Source organism: Pseudorca crassidens, chromosome 5, assembly GCF_039906515.1.
Source record: "Pseudorca crassidens isolate mPseCra1 chromosome 5, mPseCra1.hap1, whole genome shotgun sequence".
In the NCBI taxonomy this organism is placed as follows: Eukaryota; Metazoa; Chordata; class Mammalia; order Artiodactyla; family Delphinidae; genus Pseudorca; species Pseudorca crassidens.
The window spans coordinates 130,311,817-130,337,299 of NC_090300.1; positions in this window are offsets into that span (position 1 = coordinate 130,311,817).

A 25,483-nucleotide genomic window follows, 5' to 3' on the forward strand; every position below is an offset into this window, starting at 1 on the left:
ATAAAATATTAGCAAAGAGAGTCAAATAATATATAAAAAAGAGGAAGTGGGGTTTATCCCAGGAATACAAGGCAGTTTTAACATTGAACACCAATCAATATCATTTAACACATTAACAGAATAAAGGGGAAAAAGCAATTGTACCAAAGGATAGTGAAAAGGCACTTGATTAAAGAAACACTTGGTCATGATAAAAACTGACAGCAAAAAAGAATTAAAGGGAAATTCCTTAATCAGATCAATAGAAGTCCCTTAATCTGATAATCTGATAAAACTGCACCTACAAATCACCTACAGCTACCATCATTAGTTTCATTCAACATTGTATAGAAATTCTAAAAAGTGCAATAAAGTAAAAGAGTGGAGGAGTGGGTATAAAGATTGGAATGAAAGCAGTAAAACTGTCACTATTTGTAGATGACATGGTAGTATACATAGAAAACTCAAAGGATCTATATTATAAACCATCCGAATTAGTAGCAGAAATTCTGGACACCAGAATAATATGTAAAGATCAGTTATGTTTCTATACACTAGCAACAATTAGAAAATGCAATTTTTACAATTTATAATAGCATCAGAAATAAAATATCTAGGAATAAATCTAATGAAAGTTAAACAAGCCCTCTAAAATGAAAACTATAAAACGTTGCTGAGAGATTTTTTAAAGACCTAAATAAATGGACAGATATCCCACAAGTATGGATTAGGAGGGTTAATATTATTAAAATTTTAATTAGCCACAAATTGACTTGTAGATTCAACATGATCCCAATCAAAACCCCAGTATGGTTTATTGTGGAAATAGACAGGTAATTCTAGCACTTATATAGGTAGTTAAAGGACCTAGCATAGCCAAGACAATAATGAAGAAGATTGAAGTTGAAAATTTTATATAATTCAATTTCATGACTTACTATCAAGCTACAGTAATTAACACTAGGTTTTGGGTATTAATATGAGAATAGATAAATAGACCAATGAAACAGAAATGCAGTGGATTGAGTGGTGGCCCCAAAAGGATATGTCCAGAACCTGTGAAAATGATCTCATTTGGAAAAATAGATCTGATTAGATCATAGATGTAATTAAATTAAGGTAGGCCCTAAATCCAATAACAGGCATCCTAATAAGAGAAAAGCAGAGGGAGATTTGAGACTCAGACACCCTGGGGAGAAGGCAGCAATTAGAGTAACGTAGCTCTATGCCAAGAAATATATGGAGCCACCGGAAGCTGGAAGAAGCAAGGAAGGATTCTCCCCTGTAGCCTTTGGAGGAGCTTGATCCTGCCAACACTTGATTTCAGAATTCTGGCCTCCCCAACTAAGAGGGAATACATTTCTTTTGTCTTGAGCCACCAGTTTGTGTTATTGTATTAGTGCCACTGCAGGAAACTAATAGGAGAAGAAACAGAAGAGACTCCAAATACAGACCTACCTTTACAGAGTAACTTGAACAACAACACTGCAATGCAATTCAGTTAAGAAAAAAGGTCTTTTCAATAAAGGGTTTGGGGGTCAATTGAATATTCATGAGGGAAAAAAAAAACCTTATCTCACACCATACACAAACTTAATATAGGTCATAGACTGAAACATGAAAGCTAAAATAGTCAAGCTTCTGGATGAGAACATAAGAGAATATATGTTTATATCCTTAGGACAGCCAGAGATTTAAGGAAAAAAACCACTAACCAGTAAAAGAAATATATTATTAAATATGATGTGGTATTATTAAATATTATTAAATATGAGTAATAGCCCCCTAAAGATGTCCACATCCTAGTCCACAGAACCTGTGAATATGTTAGATTACGTTGTAAAAGGGAATGAAGTTTGAGATGGAATTAAGTTTGCTGGCTTTGAAGATGGAATATGGGAACACAAGCCAAGAACTACAGAAGCTACTTTCCTAGAAGGTGGAAAAAGCTAGGAAAGGGATTCTTTCCTAGAGCTCCCAGAAAGGAACACCACCCCTCTGACACCTTGATTTTAGCCCAGTGGGACCTGTCAGACTTCTGATGTACAGGACTATATGATAAGAAGTGTGTTGTTTTAGCCATGAAGTCTGTGGTCATTTGTTCCAGCAGCCATGGAAAACAAATGCATCTGACTTCATTACAATTAAGAACACCCATTTATGGGACGACCATTAAAGATTGAAAAGGCAAGAGACAGACTGGGAGGAGAGATTTATTACACATATATCCCACAATAGAATTGTATCCAGAATATAAAAGTAGCTCCCCCAAATCTATAATAAAACGACAGATAACCCAACTTTAAAAATGGGCAAAAGACTTGGAAAGGGACTTCACAAAAGAAGAATCGAAATGGGCAATAAAAATTAAAAAGAGGACCAGTATCATTATTTGTCAGGGGAAGACAAATCATAACCATATGAGACAACCCTACATACCCACAGACTGTTTAAAATTTAAAAAGACGACAATGTAAGGCATTGGCAAGGACATCGAGCAAATGGAAAGTTTAAACATTGCTGGTAGAGTGTAAATTGGAGCAACCACTTTGGAAAAGAGTTTAGTAGAATCTACTAAAGCTAGACATAACTATTCACCAATCATACTTCTACACTAATCCTAATTAGAATATTCAAAGCAGCTTTATTTAAAATAACCAAAAACTGGAAATAATCCAAATGTCCCAAATAAGGAAATGGATAAATAAATTGTGATTATACAATGGAATACTACATTGGAATAAAAAGAACAAATACACACTCAGGGCATGAGTGCATCTCATAACCATTATGTTGAGTGAAGGAAGCCAGACACAAAAGTGTATATATAACATGATTCCATGTGTATGAAGTTCAATAATAGATCTACTAGATAATCATAGAAGTCAAAATAGTGGATTTTTCTGAAGAAGGGTTGGTTATTGTCTGAGAAGATACATGAGGGAAATTTATGGGATTGTTTGAAATATTCTATATCTGATCTGGATAATTTAAACACTCAATGAGACATACAGTTAAGATACTATTTTACACACTTTACTCCATGTGTGCTATAGTTTAATTTAAAGAAACAAAAAGTGAAGTAAAATAAAATATTATATCCAGATTGCTGGAATGTAGGAGATAGGGATTTCCAAGCATGTAAATGCACAGGCATGTAATAGCTAGAACATAATATACAATCATGTTTAATTTCCCTAAAGTTCCTAAACCAACAGAATAAGAGGAGAAATTAGTCTAGTTTTGATCAAAAACATAGTCAAGTCTTTGAATTCTTTATTGTGTAAGCCATCAGGTCCTGGCATAGCTAGATTTTCAAGGAGATTTCTATAGAACACAGAAAATGTGAGAAGCCCAGGTACACTGTCTATTACTGGCTGGGACTTCAAACTCCAAAAGTTGCTTAGCACCACCTAAACAGCCACCTAATTTTGACCACCTGTGACCCACAGGTAATACAGATACAGGCATACCTCAGAGATATTGCAGGTTTGGTGCCAGACCACTGCAACAGAATGAGTATCACAATAAAGCAAGTCCCATGAATTTTTTGATTTCCTGGTGCAAATGAAAGTTATGTTTACACTATACAGTAGTCTATTAAGTATGCAATAGTATTATGTCTAAAAAAAGCAATGTACATACTTTAATCAAAAAATACTGCTGAAAAATACTAACAGTCATCTGAGCCTTCAATGAGTCATAATCGTTTTGTTGGTGGAGGGTCTTGCTTTAATGTTAATGGCCACTGACTGATCAGGGTGGAGGTTGTGGAAGTTTGGGGTGGCAGTGGCGATTTCTTAAAACAAGACAATGAAGTTTGCTGCGTCAATTGACTCTTCTTTTCATGAATGATTTTTCTGTGGCATTCAATGCTGTTTGACAGCATTTTACCAACAGTAGAACTTTCTGAATGGGAGTCAATCCTCTCAAACCCTGCCTCTGCTTTATCAACTAAGTTTATGTAATATTCTAAACCCTTTGTTGTCATTTCAACAATCTTCACAGCATCTTTACTGGGAGTAGATTCCATCTCAGAAAAACATTTTATTTGCTCATCCATTAGAAGCAGCTCCTCAACTGTTTGTGTTTTACCATGAGATTGCAGCAATTCAGTCACATCTTCAGGTTCAACATCTTCTACTTTAATCCTCTTGCTATTTCCACCACATCTGTGTTATTTACTTCACTAAAGTCTTGAATCCCTCAAAGTCATCCATGAGAGCTGGAATCAACTTCTTCAAAACTCCTGTTAATTTTTACATTTTGACCTCTTCGTATGTATCATGAATGTTCTTAATGGCATCTAGAATGGTGAGTCCTTTTTCAATTTACTTTTCCCAGACCCATCAGAGGAATCACTATAGAATCACTATATATAGCAGCTATAGCCTTAAGAAATGTATTTCTTAAATAATAAGACTCGAATGTCCAAATGACTTATCCAGGTTTGTTGTTCCAGTTATAGAGCATGGGCAGAGTAGAGTGAGCATAATGCTTAAGGACCCTAGGATTTTTGGAATGGTAAATGAGCACTGGCTTCAACTTCAAGTCACCAGCTCCATTAGCCCCTAACAAGAGAGTCAGCCTGTCCTTTGAAGCCAGGCATTGACATCTCCTCTCTAGCTATGAAAGTCACAAATAGATAGTATCTTCTCCCGATATATGGCTGTTCTGTCTACATTGAAAATCTGTTGTTTAGTGTAACCACCTTTGTTAATTATCTTAGCTAGATCTTGTAGATAACTGCTGCAGCACTTGCTGCTTCACCTTGAACTTAGATCTTATAGAGATGGTTTCTTTCCTTAAACCTCATGAACCAACTCTGCTAGCTTCAAACTTTTCTTCTGCAACATCCTCACCTCTTTCAGCCTTCAAAGACTGAAGAGAGTTAGGGCCTTGCTCTGGATTAAGCTTTAGCCTAAGGGAATGTTGTGGCTGGTTTGATCTTCTGTCCAGACCACTAAAATTTTCTCCATATCAGCAATAAGTTTGTTTCACTTTCTTATAATTTGTGTGTTCGCTGGAGTAGAACTTTTAATTTCCTTCAAGAACTTTTTTTTTTTGCATTCACAACTTGGTTAACTGTTCGGCAGAAGAGGCCTATCTTTCAGCTTATCTCAGCTTTTGACATGCCTTCCTCACTAAGCTTAATCATTTCTAGCTTTTGATTTAAAATGAGGGATGGGGACTTCCCTGGTGGTCCAGTGGTAAAGAATCTGCCTTCCAATGCACGGGATGTGGGTTCCATCCCTGGCTGGGGAACTAAGATCTCACATGCCGTGGGGCAACTAAGCCTGTGTGCCACAACTACTGAGTTCAAGCACCTCAACCAGAGAGTCCACGTGCCACAGACTACAGAGCCCAAGTGCTCTGGAACCCACACACCACAACTAGAGGGAAGGCTGTGAGCTGCAACTAAGAGCCCACATGCTGCAACAAAGACCTGAAACAGCCAAATAAATAAATAAATATTTAAAAATGAATAAATAAATAAAATGAGGGATGTGTGACTCTTTATTTCACTTGAACACTTTGAGGCCATTGCAAGGTTATTAATTGGCCTAATTTCAATATCCTTGTACCTCAGGGAATAGGGAGGCCCAAGGAGAGGGAGAGAGATGGGGGAATAGCTGGTCGATGGAGCAGTCATAACACATACAACATTTATCATTTATAAGTTCTCCATCTTATATGGGCAGTTTGCAGTGTCCCAGAACAATGACAATAGGAACATCAATGATCACAGATCACCATAATAAATATAATAATAATGAAAAAGTTTGAAATATTTCAAGAAGTACCAAAATGTGATACAAAGACATGAAATGAGAAAATGCTGTTGGAAAAAATGGTACCAATAGACTTGCTAAGTGCAGGGTTGCCAGAAACCTTCAATCTGTGAAAAATACAATTATTTGCTAAGTGCAATAAAACAAGGTATGTGTGTATACCAACGCATCCTCCTCCTTTTTCTACCCTGGACTCCAGAATGTTTCCTCCTTGGCTTTCTAAGGCTCAGGATTCCTCTGAAGTGGAAGGTGGTCCAAAGCCAGATATCTCACGTGAAAATAAAAAATCTCTAAAAGAGGCCATGTAAAACAAAAAGGGAAATGATCCAATTTGGAAGTAGGAGAGAGTGATAGAGATCAAAATTAAAAGAAAAGTCCATAATGAAGGTAAACGTTCATTCCTTTATTGCTATTTTCTCTTCTTCTTCATCTCCCAAGCCCAATTATGTGACCTTGTCCCATGTCCTGAATCTCACACCTTTCTCCTTAGAGATGGATGGGGGGTGGCAGAACACCCCCAGAGGTGTTCAATTTCCTCTAGAGGTGAGAACATTTGACCAACACGAGCTATTTTTTAAAGTGCCTCAGAAAAGCAAGCTATCAAGCTATAGAGTGAACATCTCAACTCACACCCCGCTTTTACAACCCTTCTTATTTTAAATAAGATCCAAAAGTATTGACCAAAGTTATATAAAGTTGCTTAAAAAGCAAGCCATATTCCATATCTCCAAGCCCCAACCTACCTTTTCCCACCTTAACTCTCCTTATACTCCTTATACACTTCCTAAGTTCCAATCACACAATGCTCTCAATAAACCAAGTGCAACCCTGAGGCTCAAAATAAATTTGCTGAAAACACAAATGACTATGCACATTCCCTCAGAGTGGCTAGAATCACCCCACATTATTGTCTTCTCCCATCCCCACCTTTAGAAATGTGGCTTCTTCCTCAAGGTGCACACATTGACATCTTTTCCGTGAAGTATCTCCTGATCCCCTGAGTTAAAATTCTCTCTTGTCCTTGTGCTGCCATAAAAAAAATTGTTTGTAATACTATTATAAACCTTGCCATATCTTTCTTTATGGTCCATGCTCATGCCATCTCTTCTGATAAGGAAAATCAGCCCTCCCCATCACAATCAACAGAAACTGATTTTATGTGTTCAAAAGTTAGCTCAACCTACAGACAATATCTTACATGCTTCACTCCCTAAATGTCATAATTCTCCGTGTTCTCTGGAACAAATATGGCGGCTCTGTTTTTTGTTTTGGTTTTTAAATAGACCTGAAAATCTTTCCATAGATGTATTTTGCATTGTTTACTACAACTACTTTTCTTTCCAAAATATAAATTTGAATCTCTTCATATATATGTTGGACCTCCATTACATTTGCTCCACCCTTTTTTCAAAATATATACTTGAATCTCTTTTCAAATGTATAATAGAAGGTTATAAGTTCATTTCTTTGTGACTACCAGGGCCTCCCTCACCTTTGGAGCCAAAAACAATGCCCAGAACGATGAGGGGAATCTTGGATTTTATTCGTTTATAAAAGAGAACTAAAGTAAAATGGTCCCTGGCCTCCAGCTGGCAGTCAATCCTCCTCATTTCTCCTTGTGTGCAGATTTTTAAGTAAATGTTGAGTCTATGGGCTTATTTTCACAATAATGTGATGTTGCTGACAGGATCTGGAGCAACACAGACCCTGATGATGGTGGAGTGACCTATGGGGTGAGAACTAAGTGAGCATATAAGACCTCTTGCTGCCCTGCTTCCATTGTCTCCTCCTTATCTTCCCTCTACTGCCAAGGGATTCCAGCCAAAGTTCTATCTCTGAGATGCTTTCAATTCAGAATGGCTTTTGTCCTTTCAGATAGGGATTGTGGAGCAAACCCATCTGTTTGTCTAAGCTCTGTGTCACCCCTTTTCACTTCTTAAAAAAAATAAATAAATAAAAGTAAAAGATAAAAAGAAGAAGAAGAAAGGAAAGAAAAACAGAAAGGAAGTTGAAAATTTAGAACAATTTTTTTTAACATCTTTATTGGAGTATAATTGCTTTACAGTGGTGTGTTGGTTTCTGCTTTATAACAAAGTGAATCAGTTATACATATACATATGTTCCCATATCTCTTCCCTCTTGCATCTCCCTCCCTCCCACCCTCCCTACCCACCCCTCTAGGTGGTCACACAGCACCGAGCTGATCTCCCTGTGCTATGCAGCTGCTTCCCACTAGCTATCTATTTTACATTTGGTAGTGTATATATGTCCATGCCACTCTCTCACTTTGTCACAGCTTACCCTTCCCCCTCCCCATATCCTCAGGTCCATTCTCTAGTAGGTCTGTGTCTTTATTCCCATCTTGTCCCTAGGTTCTTCATAACCTTTTTATTTTTTTCTCTTAGATTCCATATATATGTGTTAGCATATGGTATTTGTTTTTCTCTTTCTGACTTACTTCACTCTGTATGACAGACTCTAAGTCCATCCACCTCACTACAAATAACTCTATTTCATTTCTTTTTATGGATGAGTAATATTCCATTGTATATATGTGCCACATCTTCTTTATCCACTCATCGGTTGAAGGACACTTAGGTTGTTTCCATGTCCTGGCTATTGTAAATAGAGCTGCAATGAACATTTTGGTAGATGACTCTTTTTGAATTACGGTTTTCTCAGGGCATATGCCCAGTAGTGGGATTGCTGGGTCGTATGTTAGTTCTATTTGTAGTTTTTTAAGGAACCTCCATACTGTTCTCCATAGTGGCTGTATCAATTTACATTCCCACCAGCAGTGCAAGAGTGTTCCCTTTTCTCCACACCCTCTCCAGCATTTATTGTTTCTAGATTTTTTGATGATGGCCATTCTGAGCGGTGTGAGATGATATCTCATTGTAGTTTTGATTTGCATTCCTCTAATGATTAATGATGTTGAGCATTCTTTCATGTGTTTGTTGGCAATCTGTATAACTTCTTTGGAGAAATTTCTATTTAGATCTTCTGCGCATTTTTGGATTGGGTTGTTTGTTTTTTTGTTATTGAGCTGCATGAGCTGCTTGTAAATTTTGGAGATTAATCCTTTGTCAGTTGCTTCATTTGCAAATATTTTCTCCCATTCTGAGGGTTGTCTTTTGGTCTTGTTTCTGGTTTCCTTTGCTGTGCAAAAGCTTTTAGGTTTCATTAGGTCCCATTTGTTTATTTTTGTTTTTATTTCCATTTCTCTAGGAGGTGGGTCAAAAAGGATCTTTCTGTGATTTATGTCATAGAGTGTTTGGCCTATGTTTTCCTCTAAGAGTTTGATAGTGTCTGGCCTTACATTTAGGTTTTTAATCCATTTTGAGTTTATTTTGTTTTTAACACTTGAAAGTCTTGAGCCTATTTATAGTCATACTAATAGAGAAGCTCCAATAGCAAGAGAGCATTTAAAGAAACAGCAAAGAGAGGAAATCAGCCTTGGAGAACCTACAAAGACCCAGAATTCAAAGACATCTCCCTCTGTGCCCCCATTTTTATATCTGTATTGGCAGTCTCCTTAAGAGCAGGGAGACTCCCTGTCTTGCTAATTAAAATAATACCAGTACTTACAGGACTGGGAGCACACAGTAAGTGTTCAAAGGAGAGGAGGGAAGCGAGGAAGAGAGAAAAAGAGAGAAGGAGGGAGAGCGGGATGAAAGTGTTATTTTTGCCCTCATTCTACATCACAAGCAAACTTTTCCATTTGAGTAACAACCACAATGTACCCTACATCAAGAGATTGGTCTTAGATAACCATTATAGAGATCATAAATATCTTTTTCCATATCATAACTCTTACATTTATACTGACTTTTGTTTTGTTTTGCTTTTAGCTGTGTTGGGCCTTCGTTGCTGTGTGCAAGCTTTCTCTAGTGGCAGCAAGTGGGGGCTACTCTTCCTTGCGGTGCACGGGATTTTCATTGCAGTGGCTTTTCTTGCCGTGGAGCATGGGCTCTAGATGTACGGGCTTCAGTAGCTGCAGCACATGGGCTCAGTAGTGGCAACTCGCGGGCTCTAGGTTGCAGGCTCAGTAGTTGTGGCACACGGGTTTAGTTGCTCTGCAGCATGTGGGATCTTCCCAGACACAGGGCTCGAACCCATGTCCCCTGCATTAGCAGGTGGATTCTTAACCACTGCACCACCAGGGAAGTCCCTGTATTGACTTTTAACCAACCTCAATACCATTCATCTCTATTTCATATTTTCCCCCATATAATCTTTACTTCTTTGAACATTTCAGCAGGCTTGGTAATATTTACTGATAGTATTTCTAGGGTAGCCTCAATATATTATTGGGCCTCTCAGATAGCCTCTTAAAAAGTCTTCCCTTCTCACCTTAATGTTGACAGGAAAAGGTGAAAGAATGTTCACCAATTCTTCCCATTATGTATAGACCCTTCTTTAGTAGTCCTTGGACTTAACAGAAAAACTTAGTTTTCAGCACCTCTTGAGTGCATGCTATTATAGCTTGGGAATGTATGTATTTAGAAAATACAGCTTAGGACTTCCCTGGTGGCGCAGGGGTTAAGAATCCGCCTGCCGGGCTTCCCTGGTGGTGCAGTGGTTGAGAGTCCGCCTGCCGATGCAGGGGACATGGGTTCGTGCCCCGATCCGGGAAGATCCCACATGCCGCGGAGCGGCTGGGCCCGTGAGCTATGGCCGCTGAGCCTGCGCGTCTGGAGCCTGTGCTCCGCAACGGGAGAGGCCACAACAGGGAGAGGCCGCATACTGCAAAAAAAAAAAAAAAGAATCCGCCTGCCAATACAGGGAACACGGGTTCGAGTCCTGGTCCGGGAAGATCCCACATGCCACCGAGCAACTAAGCCCGTGAGCCACAACTACTGAAGCCCGTGCGCCTAGAGCCCGTGCTCCGCAATAAGAGAAGCCACCGCAAAGAGAAGCCCACGCACCACAACCAAGAGTAGCCCCCACTCTCAGCAACTAGAGAAAGGCAGCGCGCAGCCACGAAGACCCAAGACAGCCAAAAATAAATAGATAATTAAAAAAAAAAAAGAAAGAAAATACAACTTAAAAGGATACTGACTGGAAAAATTCTTCTTTGAGACATAAAAATTACATCAATTATCTGGAACATAATTAGTATAGCTTAATTATTACTTGTTGTCTGCAGGGCAAAAAAAAAATATGCTTCCTCCTAGTTTATAATTTTAAATTTAGTGAGTGCCAGTGATAAACACCTTTATACGTACAGTCTTCACGCAGTGTAAAATTAAAATTTAAAACCATTTGAACAGAAAGAGGTTTGGACCTCAGTATGAAAATTATCTGAAACAGTCTAAAACCTTAAGGTCAGTTTTTCAGAGTTCGACCATGTCAACTCATAAATTTGTTTTTGATGTGGTCTTGAATCAGCACAGGAAGATTTTGAATAACAACATGGACCAAGACTTATCCTGAAGCGCATAAATCACTTTTGACATATATGTTCATAACAACAGCCTTCAGAAGAAAAGGGAACAGTGAAAGTTCTAAGAAACTGGGCAAGGATACTTCCTAACGTTCAGTGGTTTGGATGAGTTGCTAAATTCTAAGTTGTAAAAGTGTATGTAGTTTGCATGAAAAAAATAAATAATTTTATTCACTATGCAGACAAAAAGTCCCTTTGAACATGCTCTATTTGGGGGTAATTTTGTGACTCAAAGAGTTCTTCATATTTCCCCAGGGATGCTTTAATCATTTTACCCTTGAAAGACCTCAAAAAATCCGGTTATGTGTCATAAATGTACATGTGTACCAGAGACATTCAGAACATATATTTCCTGTTAAATAATTAGGAGTGGGAGAGCAGGTCTTTGTGAGCTAAAGGATAGCTTTCCCATATAGTTGAAAATAGACCCTTAAAACTCAATATTTCACAATAACTCCTCAGTATTCATTAAGGGATCAATGTCCAAACCAAAGTATTCTTGTTCTGAGAGATTTTCTACATTGCACAGTTCAGCCAGAGGACACATTTTGGTGCAATATCTGAGGTCTAGGGAAATTTAATAGAAAAATATATTTTAAAAAAAAAAAGCCCAAATCTTCACAAAAAAGCCAAGCCAGGAAATGTTTGGATTTAGACACAGTGACTTTAACCCAAAGTGGTATTTTTTGGAGAGTGAAAGTAATTTGTGTGTCCTCTTAAACCAGAATTAGCTACAACATCCTATATCTGTCATTACTGGATAGGGCAACAATATTTTTCTTCTGTACTTGCCATTATTTGTTCTGATACTTCCTTTGCTCATTCTCCATATTTCAGGGAAATTGATAAATCTCTCCATTATCAAAACTTTCAATTATTTCAATTAATTTAAATGTGTTTTTAGTTTGGAATCATAAATTTATGTAAAATAGCATTCGTCCATCTTAATCTTTATTCCTTGTGCTTGCTGCTGCTTATAATATTTCCAGTCTGAAAGGTTTGCCTTCTTTCTGTCAACAATTATATTATGCTAACTTCCATGAGTGGAGGGATGGCCTCTACCTTGTTGGTTTATATCTCTTTTTCCTACTGAGGGTCTGAAAGTCCTTTGGGGCTGTTAGAATTTTTCTAAGCCACAGCTGCTTCTGACCTCACACAATTCCTGAGGTTCATCTCCCTCATTCCACTTCTCCAAGAGTGTGGAGAAGTGTCTACATCCTGTTCATTTTTCTATTAAAATGTAAATATATCCAAGAGCCTCTTAGATGTGCCTCCTTTCTTGTTCGAGATTTATAGTTATTGTTTAGAAAGGTTCTTCTAATTCCTCTTAAACCACGTGTCTATGTACTAGGATCCCTGCTATGGAATTACCCACATTTTTGTATTAGTTGTATTTGAAATTTGTTTCATGAAAAACCAGAATGACACTTCTGAGTGCCTGGAGTTGCACTCCCTTGATTGTTTTGATTTCCAAGAACAGGCTATTCACATACTGTTACTTCTACGCAGAATGTCCTTCCTCCCCTTCTTTTCTGGCCAACTCTCTGTCATCCCCGAAGAGAACCTACTTAGTAATCACTTTTTCTCTGAAGCCTCCCTGTCCCCCTTTTCTGTTTTTCTCCAGCATTTTACATCTGCCTCTATTAACAATTAGCACATTTCTCTGAAACTAGTGACCTAGACTGAGTTCTTGCAGCAAACTCTTAACCTCAAAGTCCCCAGTGCTTATACATTGTATTCATTCATCCATTTATTTACTCATTGAATCATGCATTTTAAAATACTTTTCAAGGGACTTCCCTGGTGGTGCAGTGGTTAAGAATCTGTCTGCCAATGCAGGGGACACAGGTTCGAGCCCTGGTCCAGGAAGATCCCACATGCTTTGGAGCAACTAAGCCCATGAGCCACAACTACTGAGCCTGCAAGCCACAACTACTGAGCCCACATGCCACAACTACTGCAGTCTGCGTGCTTAGAGCCTGTGCTCCACAACAAAGAGAAGAGAAGTCCCCGCTCCGGCAACTAGAGAAAGCCCATGCACAGCAACGAAGACTCAATACAGCCAAAAAATAAATAAATAAATTTATTTTTTAAAAATACTTTTCAAGGGCTTCCCTGGCGGCGCAGTGGTTGAGAGTCCGCCTGCTGATGCAGGGGACACGGGTTCATGCCCCGGTCCGGGAGGATCCCACATGCCGCGGAGCGGCTGGGCCCGTGAGCCATGGCCGCTGAGCCTGCGCGTCCGGAGCCTGGGCTCCGCAACGGGAGAGGCCACAACAGTGAGAGGCCCGCGTACCGCAAAAAAAAAAAAAAAAAAAATACTTTTCAAGTGCCTACTGTATGCCAGCAAGTATTTTTGTTTCCAAAGATCACCAGTGAATGATACAAATAAGATTTCTGTTCTCTGGAAGCCTTTATTTTAGTAGGAAGAAGCCTGACAATGAGCAAGTAAACAAATAAATGAACAAGATAATTTCAGTTGTTAATTGGTGTCCACAAAATATATAAAACAGGCCAGTATAGTGTGACGGAAAGGGTACTATAGATAGGGTGGTGAGACCAAAACTTTCTGGGTGATGATATTTGAGCTGAAGTCCAAATGGTGTGAAAAAACATCAAGAAGATCTGGTCAGAGAAATGCAAACCAAAACCACAATGAGTTATCACCTCATACCTGTTAGAATGGCTATTATCAATAAACAAGAGACAAGTGTTGGCAAGGCTGTGGAGAAAAGACAATTTTTGTGTACTGCTGGTGGGAATGTAAATTGGTGCAACCTCTATGGAAAACAGTACGGAGGTTGCTCAAAAAATTAAAAATAGAACTACCATAAAATCCAGCAATTCTACTTCTGAATATTTATTCAAAGAAATGAAATCACTATCTCAAAGAGATATCTGCCTCCCCATGTTCACTGCAGCATCATTTACAATAGCGAAGATGTGGAAACAACCTCAGTGTCCACCAAGCGATAAATGGTTAAAGAAAATGTGGTGCATTTACATACAATGGAATATTATTCAGCCATAAAAAGAAGGAAATTCTGCTTCTTGCAGCAACATGGATGAAGCTTGAGGGCATTATGCTAAGTGAAAGAAGTCAGACAGATAAAGACAAATACTATATGTTCTCACTTATATGAGGAATCTAAAAAAGTGAACTCAAAGAAACAGAATAAAATGGTAGTTGCTAGGCCCTGAAGTGGGGAAAATGGGAGATGTTGATCAAAGGATACAAACTTCCAGCTATAAGATGAAGAAGTTCTGGGGATGTAATGTACAGCATGATGACTATAAGTAACAATACTGTATTATATACTTGCAAGTTGTTAGGAAGAGTAGATCTTAAATGTTACCACCACACATAAAAATATGGTAATAATATGAAAGGATGGAAGTGTTAACTAACTTTATCCTTGTCATCATTTTACAATACATGCATGTATCAAGTCATCATATTGTACATCTTAAACTTACATATGTTTTGTGTCAGTAATATCTCAATAAATCTGGGGGGAAAATATTCTGAAATAATTTTTTCAAAAAAGAAGAAGCTATGGACACAGACCTTACAGACCTTATAGCAGGTGCATGCCCAAGGAGCAGAAAGAGGCCTAAGTGGGTGGATCTTAGCAAGTAAGAAAGAAAGAGAGGGGACTCCCCTGGTGGTCCAGTGGTTAAGACTCCATGATTCCACTGCAGGGGCCACGGGTTCCATCCCTAGTCAGGGAACTAAAATCCCACATGCTGCTCTGTGCGGCCAGGAAAACAAAAAAAAGAGACAGAGACAGAGGTAGGCAGAGGACAGATCAGGTAAAACCTTGAAAGCCATGGTTAGGAATTTGGATTTTGTTCTACTGCTACTGCAAATCACTACCGGGCTTTAAAAATAGTGATACAATCTACCTTGCATCTAAAAACACAGTTGTTCCATAATTGTTGAATAAATGAATACATTACAATCCCTTCATTTCCATATCATCAGCAAATTCTTTGTGTTAATTTTTAAATCTTGAATTGAGGCTTCAATATTGGAAGAAGCTGGAGAAGAACATTGGTGCCCTAGTCTTGGCTGCTGGCATTCTTCCTCCCAGAGTCTGCCCTCACTTCATTGTCTTGATCTCCAAGAATAGCTTTTTCACACAGAATAAGCCAGAATGTCCTTTCTCCCCTTCTTCTCCTGACTAACTCTTGGTCATCTCCCAAAGAGGCCTATTGAGTAATCGACATCTGAATGTTGACTACATCCTCTAGTTAGTGAATGACAATTATCGGTCTATATTGACTGAATAGAGCTAACATTGCAAAACTTCTACACAAGAAGGATTTGGGATCTTTCTTCTCTTTCTCTCCCTCTCTCTCATACTCCTTCCCCTACCCCAGCAAGGTGGCAGTCTTAGTTGACTTTCCTTTGGATTTGTTCTACCAAAGTTTAGATTGGGGCACGTGAATGGGCAAGAGAATAGGGCAGGGATTTGATTGTTGTCCCACATCTAAGTCATAATCTTCAATCCAACTTTTATGAGTAAAAAAATTGATTATTTTAGTATCATTTGCCTGACTCTTGTATCTACCCTAAACCTGGTTCTGAATTCAGAGCAAAGTAAAAGTGTTTCTGAAATTCCAGCAAGATATAGTGTGATATGGCTGGCCAACACTAAATTGGAAGTTTGTGAACCAGCTGGACTTGGGATCCAGATGCAACATTAGTGCTAACTTTCTGTGGAACTGTAGGCCAGTCTCTCAAAACCAATAACTAACTCTATGGCAGGCACTCATTACGCATTACATAGGTTATGCCATTAATCTTCAAAACAATCTGAGATGGATACAATTATCGTCTCATTTTACACATGAGAACTTGGGCAGAGTAAGTCATAGCTGCAACTTGAACCCAGACAGCTTGATTCAAGAGCCTAACTCAGTGTCTACAAGTTACCATTTTATTCATCTATAAAGTGCAAGGGTTGGATCAGACAATCCCTAAGACATATTTCAAGCCTAAATTTCTCTGACACATTCCCATTGCCTCATCTACCTTCCTAAAGATGAAATGTCCATCTTCAATGCTTTGATTTTCACAAATTAGCCCCATTTCTCTGTCATTTTTCTTGTGGAAAATGGGGATCCTCCTTCACAATGGTATTTATTTCTGTGAGTTGTTTGTGGAAGAAGACACACTATTTAGCAATAGTTACAATTGTAACTGTAACTTAAAATGAATGTAAAGCTAATTTGATCAGGTCAACAAACCTGACCTTTGTATTTTCCCCAATATTTATCATTTCAACACTGTCTTTTGTCAGAACCTGATGACTCTAAAATTCAAATCCTATATCTTGACATTTTCTATATCTCCAACTATTCTCTCTCCATATCCTCTTTCTCTTCCAAGCTGTAACCTTCAGCTGGAAATATTTATTAATGCCCCACAAGCAGTTTGCCACCCAGACTTTAAAATCACCAGATGCACACTGCACCTTACTTCCTACCATGTTGTTTGTTTCCATGTGAGATACATACTGACCGTATCCAACTGTGGTTATTTGGAACCATAATCACACACTTCTTACCAACTGCTCTTATTTAAAATGACTCATCCTGTTCCCCACTCAACTCTTTGTTACATAGGGAGTGAGTTAATGAGTCTTGGCAAACTCTTCATCCTAACTCAGATGTACCCCCTGAAAAATCAGCACTTCTCCTAAATGGCCACGTTATGTCTTCCAGGGTAGTCCATGGCCCTCAGCTCACAGCCACCATCACACACTCTTGTCTTCCTGGAAACTGCAACAGAATCCTCCCATGGTTTAGTGTCCATTGGTCCTTTTCTTTTTCTGTGAGTTATAGAGTGCATCTTATTTTTTGAAGGTAAGGTTCACACAACATGAGATGAACCAGAGAACTATGGCTAGCTCTACTGAGTTCTGATTGTTTTGCCCTATTATTTCTGTTTTGCCAAATTTTCTCACTCTTTACATTAGTTTATAATACATGCTAATAACTTAGGCTCTTCTTCTTGGCTTCCTCCTGACTAAACCATTATGCTGCACTGTCTTTATTGTACATAATGTTTAATAAAAATAGCTAACATGGGCTTCCCTGGTGGCGCAGTGGTTGAGAGTCTGCCTGCTGATGCAGGGGACATGGGTTCGTGCCCTGGTCTGGGAAGATCCCACATGCCGCGGAGCGGCTGGGCCCGTGAGCTATGGCCGCTGAGCCTGCGCATCCAGAGCCTGTGCTCCGCAACGGGAGAGGCCACAACAGTGAGAGGCCCGCGTACCAGAGAAAAAAAAATAAAGCTAACATATGCTCATAGTATGCTCAGCTAACATTTAAGACAGCACTATTCACAAGCACCCCAAACTGGAAACTAACCAAATGCCTTTTAACAGTAGGATGGGTAAAAAAATTGTGGTATATTTCCACAATGTAATACAATAAGAAGACACACACTTAACTACATGCAATAATGTAATGCAATAAGGAAGGGAAGAGGAAGGAAAGAAGGGAGGAATGAAGGAAGGAAGGAACAAATGAACTATAACTACACCCATAATAATAATATGGGTGAATCTCACAAACGTAATTTGAGTGAAAGAAGCCTGACAGAAACAAATAAAACTATATGCTTCCATTTATATAAGGAACAAAATCAGGTGAAAGCAAATTGATGTTCCTATAAGTCGAGATTCCTGGGAACTGAGGGGATAGTGCCTGGAAGGGGGCAAAAGGGGTCTCTGGGTACTGATCATATTCTGTGATTACATGGGAGTGTTCAACTGGTAAAAATTCAATGAGTTCTACCCTTTAGAATATATGCCCTTTCTTTATGTAGACTTCACTTTTTTAAAAGTTTAATAAAGTAAACGAAAGAAGACATAAAAGTTGAAAACAAACTGAAAAGAAACTAATAGATATCCTTTATTAAGTACTTGGTTTTATTCTAGTTGATGTTTATGTCTTTTTTACATGCTAACTCATTGCATCTATAGTAATGGAGCCAAATCTGGGATTCTAATGCAGACAGTCTGAGTGCTGATTTAAATCTGGGCTTTGTATTTTCTAGGTGTTTTTGTTGTTTTTTCATCTTTTGTTTTTACTTCTTTAATCCTCAGCTTTCTCATTTACAAAATAAAGGCAATAATAGTGGTTACTTTGTAGGTTTGTGGTAAGTGTTAAATGAGCAAATCTTTGTAATGTACTTAACACGATGCCTAACATGTGGTAAGTGCTCAATATATCTTTACTAAATGATAGTTTCTGGTTTATCTTGCCTAGAAATACTCAACTTTTGTAAACTCAAGCATTGTGAGATAGTCCACAAGACCATTCACCTTCAAATATTAGAAAATAAAAAGAGAGTAGCATGTCATGCCCTGCACAGGAATGAATGAGTGAAGGAAGGAAGGGAGGAAGGGAAGAGGAAGGAAAGAAGGGAGGAATGAAGGAACAAATGAATTAGAGAAGGATGCCATCCTAGCATGTGAAGATGGTGATTTAATAACAGTAAGAATGGGAGCAGACAGATGGAAAACCATCAAGATACATCATTATCAGATCTTCTTAAAGAAAAATTAAGGTAAAGGAGTAAGCACAGTTGTGCTTTTCTCTGAATCCTGACATTCATTACAATTTTGTATTGTACATGCATGGCAGACAGGATGTATAGTGGTGAGACTGCTGACTCAGAGACAGAGTACACTCAGGACTTCCCTGGTGGGGACGTGGGTTCGTTACCTGATCGGGGAACTAAGATCCCACATGCCACAGGGCAACTAAGCCCGCGCACCACAACTACTGAGCTCGTGCGCCTCAAGGAGAGAGCCTGCAGGCCGCAAACTACAGAGCCCACGTGCCCTGGAGCACACGCGCCACAGCTAGAGAGAGAAAACCCGCATGCCACAACTAGAGAGAAGCCCGCACGCCACAACAAAAGATCCCACGTGCCACAACTAAGACCTGATGCAGCCAAAAACATAACAAATTAATTAGTTAATTAATTAATTAACTACAAAAGAAAAAAAGAGGCAGAGCACCCAGATTTAAGTCATGGCTACTTGTAACATCTGGGAAAACAACTTCTCCTTTCCTCAGTTTCCTAACCTGTATGATAAGGATAATACTAATACTATCCACCTCATAGTTTGAGGTTTAAAACAGTTAATATTTGTAAATAACTTGGAATCATTGGCATACAGAAAGCACCAATAACCACTTATGAAATACATTAAATATATTAAATGTTCAAGATTTACTCTGGGAAAAATTGTAAAGGCAAACTTTTCTTCTATCCTTTCTTGATTTTCTTTGCAATACTTCTAACCTTGCTCACTCCATGTCCCTAGCACACACAGGCTAGCCCCTGGTAACTCAAAGCCCTCCCCGGAAAGTACTCACCCTGACCTGCCTCCTCTCCATCCTGGATTTCTCCTTGGAATCTTTATAAAATTTACTTGTGCTATGTTTCATTCCACTCAATCTGAAAAAAAAAATGTAATCCTTTCTAAGAGATCATAATGGGTACATTTTTCTCAGATGACATTTCTGATTTTAACAGAGCTTCCTGAAATCTGCTTCATAACCACATGAAGTGACACAAATAGTACAAACTTCCAGCCCTATTTCTTGCCAACTGGCAGATATTTTCAATCAGAAAAATCTTGTCATTCTTGATAACAACAAATATATGACTACTTATTATAACCCTGATTATTTCAGAGCTGTAAATTGCAAAATAAAAAATTAATTTTCTCTTGTCTACCCTTTTACATTCAACTAAGGCGAAAAAAGGTGGAGAACTAAGAGAAGGAATATGTTCTGATTCTTCTGTTGAGTTTTAATTTCCCCAGGAAATTAAATTCGAGCTGATTTGTGCAACTTGTTCTCTTTCATGTTAAAAGACTCGACATATATACACTACCGAATGTAAAATAGATAGCTAGTGGGAAGCAGCCGTATAGCACAGGGAGATCAGCTCGGTGCTTTGTGACCAACTAGAGGGGTGGGTTAGGGAGGGTGGGAGGTAGACGTAAGAGGGAGGGGATATGGGGATATATGTATGCATATGGCTGATTCATTTTGTTGTACAACAGAAAGTAACACAGTATTGTGAAGCAATTATACTCCAATAAAGATTTTTTAAATAAATGAATAAATAAATAAAAGACTCTATATTTCCCAATATTCTGGAAGCCTAAGAGATAGTCCCTCCTTCAACCTCACCCTGAATTTCCCTGATTGATTCCAGGAGCAACCAAATGGCACATATGCATGTCCACACATGTGTACATAATCACATGAACACATATTCTGCATTACCATCCCTATTCCAGCGCTACAGTAAATTTCCCCAAATGAAAAAAAAAAATCTAATTCTGATGACCCAGAATGCACAACCAGGACCTCAGTGGTACCGGGGAATCTTAAAATAATTTAGTTAAAAACAGAGACCTGTTTGAGTTGCAGAAGCTCAGGTTTTATTTAACTGCACAATGCATCCCAGAAGTAAGGCAATAACCCAAGCTCAGTTCAGAAGACCAACCACCCACGTCATATGCTATTGCAAACTTCAGGATGGCTCACTTAATCTGCACTTGTATTTTAGTCCAAAATGGCATTGAGAATGTTATCAGTAGTCAAAAGAGATCTCTGACTTTAGGAAAAGATTGAGTGGCAGTTAACCCCAGAGGTCCAAACACCTGATCCTTCTCTTTCTCCATAGATATCTGGCCTGGCAGGCATTCATTATAATATGAACCCATCAGAGTTTGAAATCCCCATATGGGTCAGGGTGTTCTAGACATTTCCTGGCACTAGAGATACTCTCCAAAAAGTAAGCATCAATATAACAAGATAGAACCGATACCAACTTTTCCTAGACAACAGACACCAGTCATCAGCAGGGAAAGAATGTAAATTCTCACCATGATATAATCACAGAAAATGACTTGTAAATGTTCCGAACATTGGTTTAAAACATGTATCTCATGAGGCAAACCTGCACTAACCGATGACTCAGAAAGTACCAGATATAAATAATTACCCATGCACAGAAAGCACTTCCAAGGAAACTGAATCAGATCAAAAAGGAAGGATGGTTCAGGACATCCAGTACAAAACTTTCTCCTTCATTTAATCTCTGGGCAGAAAAAAGCTGTTTGTAATGCTTTTAAAACTCCTTCAGTGTTTTGGATTTCTTATGTATAGCTTACAAGTGAGTATTCTATAATACCCACCATTCCAATAATCTGAATCCTTAAAGTCCCAGTGTAGCCATCTACCCTAAGGTAGCCTCCCTGGGTGAGAGCCATATGCTATCAAGATCACATGACCTGGTCCAGCCCCCGACACTGACTCAGCCAGCCCCCTAATTCCCTCCTGGCAGAAGTCCACAGCCAGTCTCAGCCCCATTCATTCTTCCACTAACCACAGCACTTTCCACCCATTCGCACTCTAATCCGAATACAGCCTCACCCTCTTGTGGACCTCTGCCATATGAAGAAAAGTGCAAGGTAAGACTTTGGCTGCGATACTCGAGTTTAAAACAAAATAGGTTGAGGGCTTCCCTGGTGGCGTAGTGGTTGAGAGTCCGCCTGCCGATTCAGGGGACGCGGGTTCGTGCCCCGGTCCAGGAAGATCCCACATGCCGCAGAGCGGCTGGGCCCGTGAGCCATGGCCACTGAGCCTGCGCGTCCGGAGCCTGTGTTCCACAACGAGAGAGGCCACAACAGTGAGAGGCCCGCGTACCACAAAAAAAAAAAAAAAATAGGTTGAATATTTGCATACCATAGCTTAAGGCATCATTGCCCTTGACCTGGGTGAGGTCCCAGCCCTGGGCCCTGTGTTCTAGAAGGCTCACTCTAGCCCCCCCTTCTCGCCATGCCCCTCCCAAGGCAAAGAGCTTATGGAGGTAAACTTGCTCATGTGGAACTTTTGCCTCCCCTTATAGACCAGGCTCTGCGTACCTGGGACACTGGAATTCCCCAGCCAGACATCACTGAGCCTGCTACCGAGGCCACAGTGGAACTCTTCACCGGAAGTGTCACCTGCAAGCAGATGGCACTGGCCTTTTGCTCCTCCCAGACCAGAGGAGGGGCTGAGGGGCTGCTGTATTTAGGGACTATGGACACAGCTTTGAAGTGCAGCCTGGATTGTCCACACACGCGTAGTGAGGCTCCCCTCAGCACAAGGGAGTGCTAGTCGCGGCGGAGGAAAGAGGAGTTGGGGCCAGCTCTCCCCAGAATGCCACGCTTTAGCACAGAATTCTGAGAAGTCTGAGAATCATAAATTTGCACCTGGCCTCCCAAGTCAACATAAAGGTAGATTTGCCAAGGAAAGAGGACAGTACAAATTTTATTTAACAGATTCTCACTTGAGTTATAATTTTTTAATATTTAGACATATAACTATATGGCCTCAATTAGCACTCTTGTTCTGGAGACAAAATTAGGGACAGACCTGATGAAAGATACATTTGCGTAAAGTTTCATCATCTTCAGAAACTAACTTCTGCAAGGAATATACTCCTAAGAATCCTCAAGTCACAAATTAAACTCTTTAAGATTGTCCTTGGACCAGCACCATTGCTCTTCAAAGTCATGTGGTACCCAGTAAGCACCATTCCCATCAATTCTGAGGCGTGATGTACTGCAGGCAATCTCCAGGACACAGTCCTGAGTCAGTCACCTTCTCTGCTAGCCCTCCCCTTGGATCACATTTCTAAAAATCAACTGGTGTCATGTGCTATGAAAACCAAAATTAGTTTCCATAGTGCTGTGCATCACCTAAACATAGAGACAACAGGAATAAAATTAACAATCACACCCACTCTCCAGTCTGTTTGCTCCCATTAAGAAGCATTATGACAAATATCTTGATATCTTTTATATGTGGAAACTAAAAAAAAAAAAAAAATGGTACAAATGAACTTATTTACAAAACAGACATAGAGTTACAGATGTAGAAAACAAACTTATGGTTGCCAGGGGGGAAAGGGGGAAAGAAGGAATAAATTGGGAGATGGGGATTGATATAAACACACTACTATATATAATAGATAGCTAATAAGAACCTACTGTATAGCACAGGGAACTCTACTCAATACTCTGTAATGACCTATATGGGAAAAGAATCTAAAAAAGAGTGGATACATGTATATGTATAACTGATTCACTTTGTTGTGCAGCAGAAACTAACACAACATTGTAAATCAACTATACTCCAATAAAAATTAATTTAAAAAACACTGTAAATCAACTATACCCCCAATAATTTTTTTAAATCATTATGTTACTAACAATCCTAAAAATAATTAACAATTTATTATGAAAATCAAGGTAATGAGTAAGGGAGAAATACTGGATAAACCAAAAAGTCTAGCTGGGTTCAACCTGGAAAGGACAGAGAAAAACGAGGGATGGAAGGTGTGGATTGGAAAGGAAGCAGGGGGGAGATGAGAGAAACAATTTGAGAGACAGAACTGGAGTGGGGCAGGTCTGGGCAGAGTTGGGAGTCAGAGAGGAGAGAGATTCAGGAGCAGCGACCATGTGTGAAGGATATTGAGAAAGACAGCCTGTTAGAGGATTAAGGACAGCCACAAACGTTGTCACTACACCTAGCAAGAGAGAGACTCTTCTTCGATCCCTTTGAATCTGTGACTTGCTTTGGCCAATAGAATGTGACAGAAGTGACACTGTGTAACTTCCAAAGCTGAACCTGAAAAGATCTGCACTGGCCTCTTACACACACCCAAATGACCTTCCAAATGACCGCAGCACCAGCCAACAGCATGAGAACAGAACTACTGCCCAGCCAACATCATCAACCCAGTTATTGATGTTCAAACACTAAATCTAGGAGAAAAAGATTTTTAAGATATTTAACTGGATGTTATGGATGTATGCTCTCTCTGTTCTCAAGAGATTGCATTAAAAAGAATTAATTTGCTTTTCAGTTATCTCTAGATGTCAGCTGAGTGTCGAGATGGAACGAGACATATATGCCTTAATGGTCTACACAATATAATGTCAGCCAGGAGCTCTGAATAGTTAGCACAAAAATCGTGTTTTCCATACCCATGCAAAAATTACTGAATTTCCATGCTAATCACTCAAAAAAAAATGGCAAAAGTACAACATGAAAAAAATCTCTAATGATCCATAAAATTTGTAGTAACTACAAATAGTCAAAACTTCATGGTTATCTCCATACTCCTCTCCAAAGAACACTATCCATCAACTGTTTTATTGTAAAGGATGTAGAAACTAAGGACCCCCACTTGGTATACTATTTTGAACAGAACACCCAGCCCTCAGCATCTAGACCCACGCCAATATTATAGTCTGTTAAAGAAACCTGGACTCTTCAGCATATGGGTCCTTAATGCCACTGATCCTCACACTTTAGTATATTTGAGAAAGGTTTCAAGCACTCAAGGGGCCATGCCATTCAATTTAGGCAACCATCACACACTGTGGGATTCTTGTCCCTCCATCCAATCCTTTTGGCCGCTTGGAAATGACCACATCTGCTGTGAGTCAGTGTTACTTAACAACAGTGTGCAAAGCTGCCAAGTTTGGATCAGTGAAGTTGTTATTTTCTCTGGGTAATTCAGATCTTTGGCTTATTTGCATCCTGGACTGCCACACCCACACATTTAAAGATATTTAACTGTAGTCATAGCAGAGCTAGATAAGCACTTAGCCATGTCTGCTTTCAAATAGGGGTTTTGAGATCATGACTGATTCAGTGTATTTGCCCACCCATCAGATAAACTACTTGACAGTATCATTGAAAACAGTTTCTCTTCTCCATAAGCAGATTGGCCAGCATCCCAAACCCCAGTAGTTCTGCATCGTGTAACCAGAGCTGCTGCCTTCTGCTTCCTGAGACAAACTCCAAGACCCACAGGAATCAACTAGAGTCCTGGAAGATCCAGACACTGCCCCATGTGCAGATTCCTGCAAAAATAAACTGAGTCCCTGCCTTAGTCAGTACCAGGAAATCACCAGCAATAGCTAGATCATATGTCATCCAACCACAAGACCAAACTGTCTCTTCAGATGTTAGAAACACCTCAATCCACAAAGTAGGAATTAGCTAGAACCTTAGACCCAGTGTCTGAACAAGGGAGACTAGTAATTTGGCTCCCCTTCAAATCAATGTTCTTTGGATATTTGTTCAACTGTCCTTTAGCAGAAATACGGAGGTACTAATTTTCCATTCTCACAAATCATCTACAACTCTCTTCTTTATTTTTTTATTA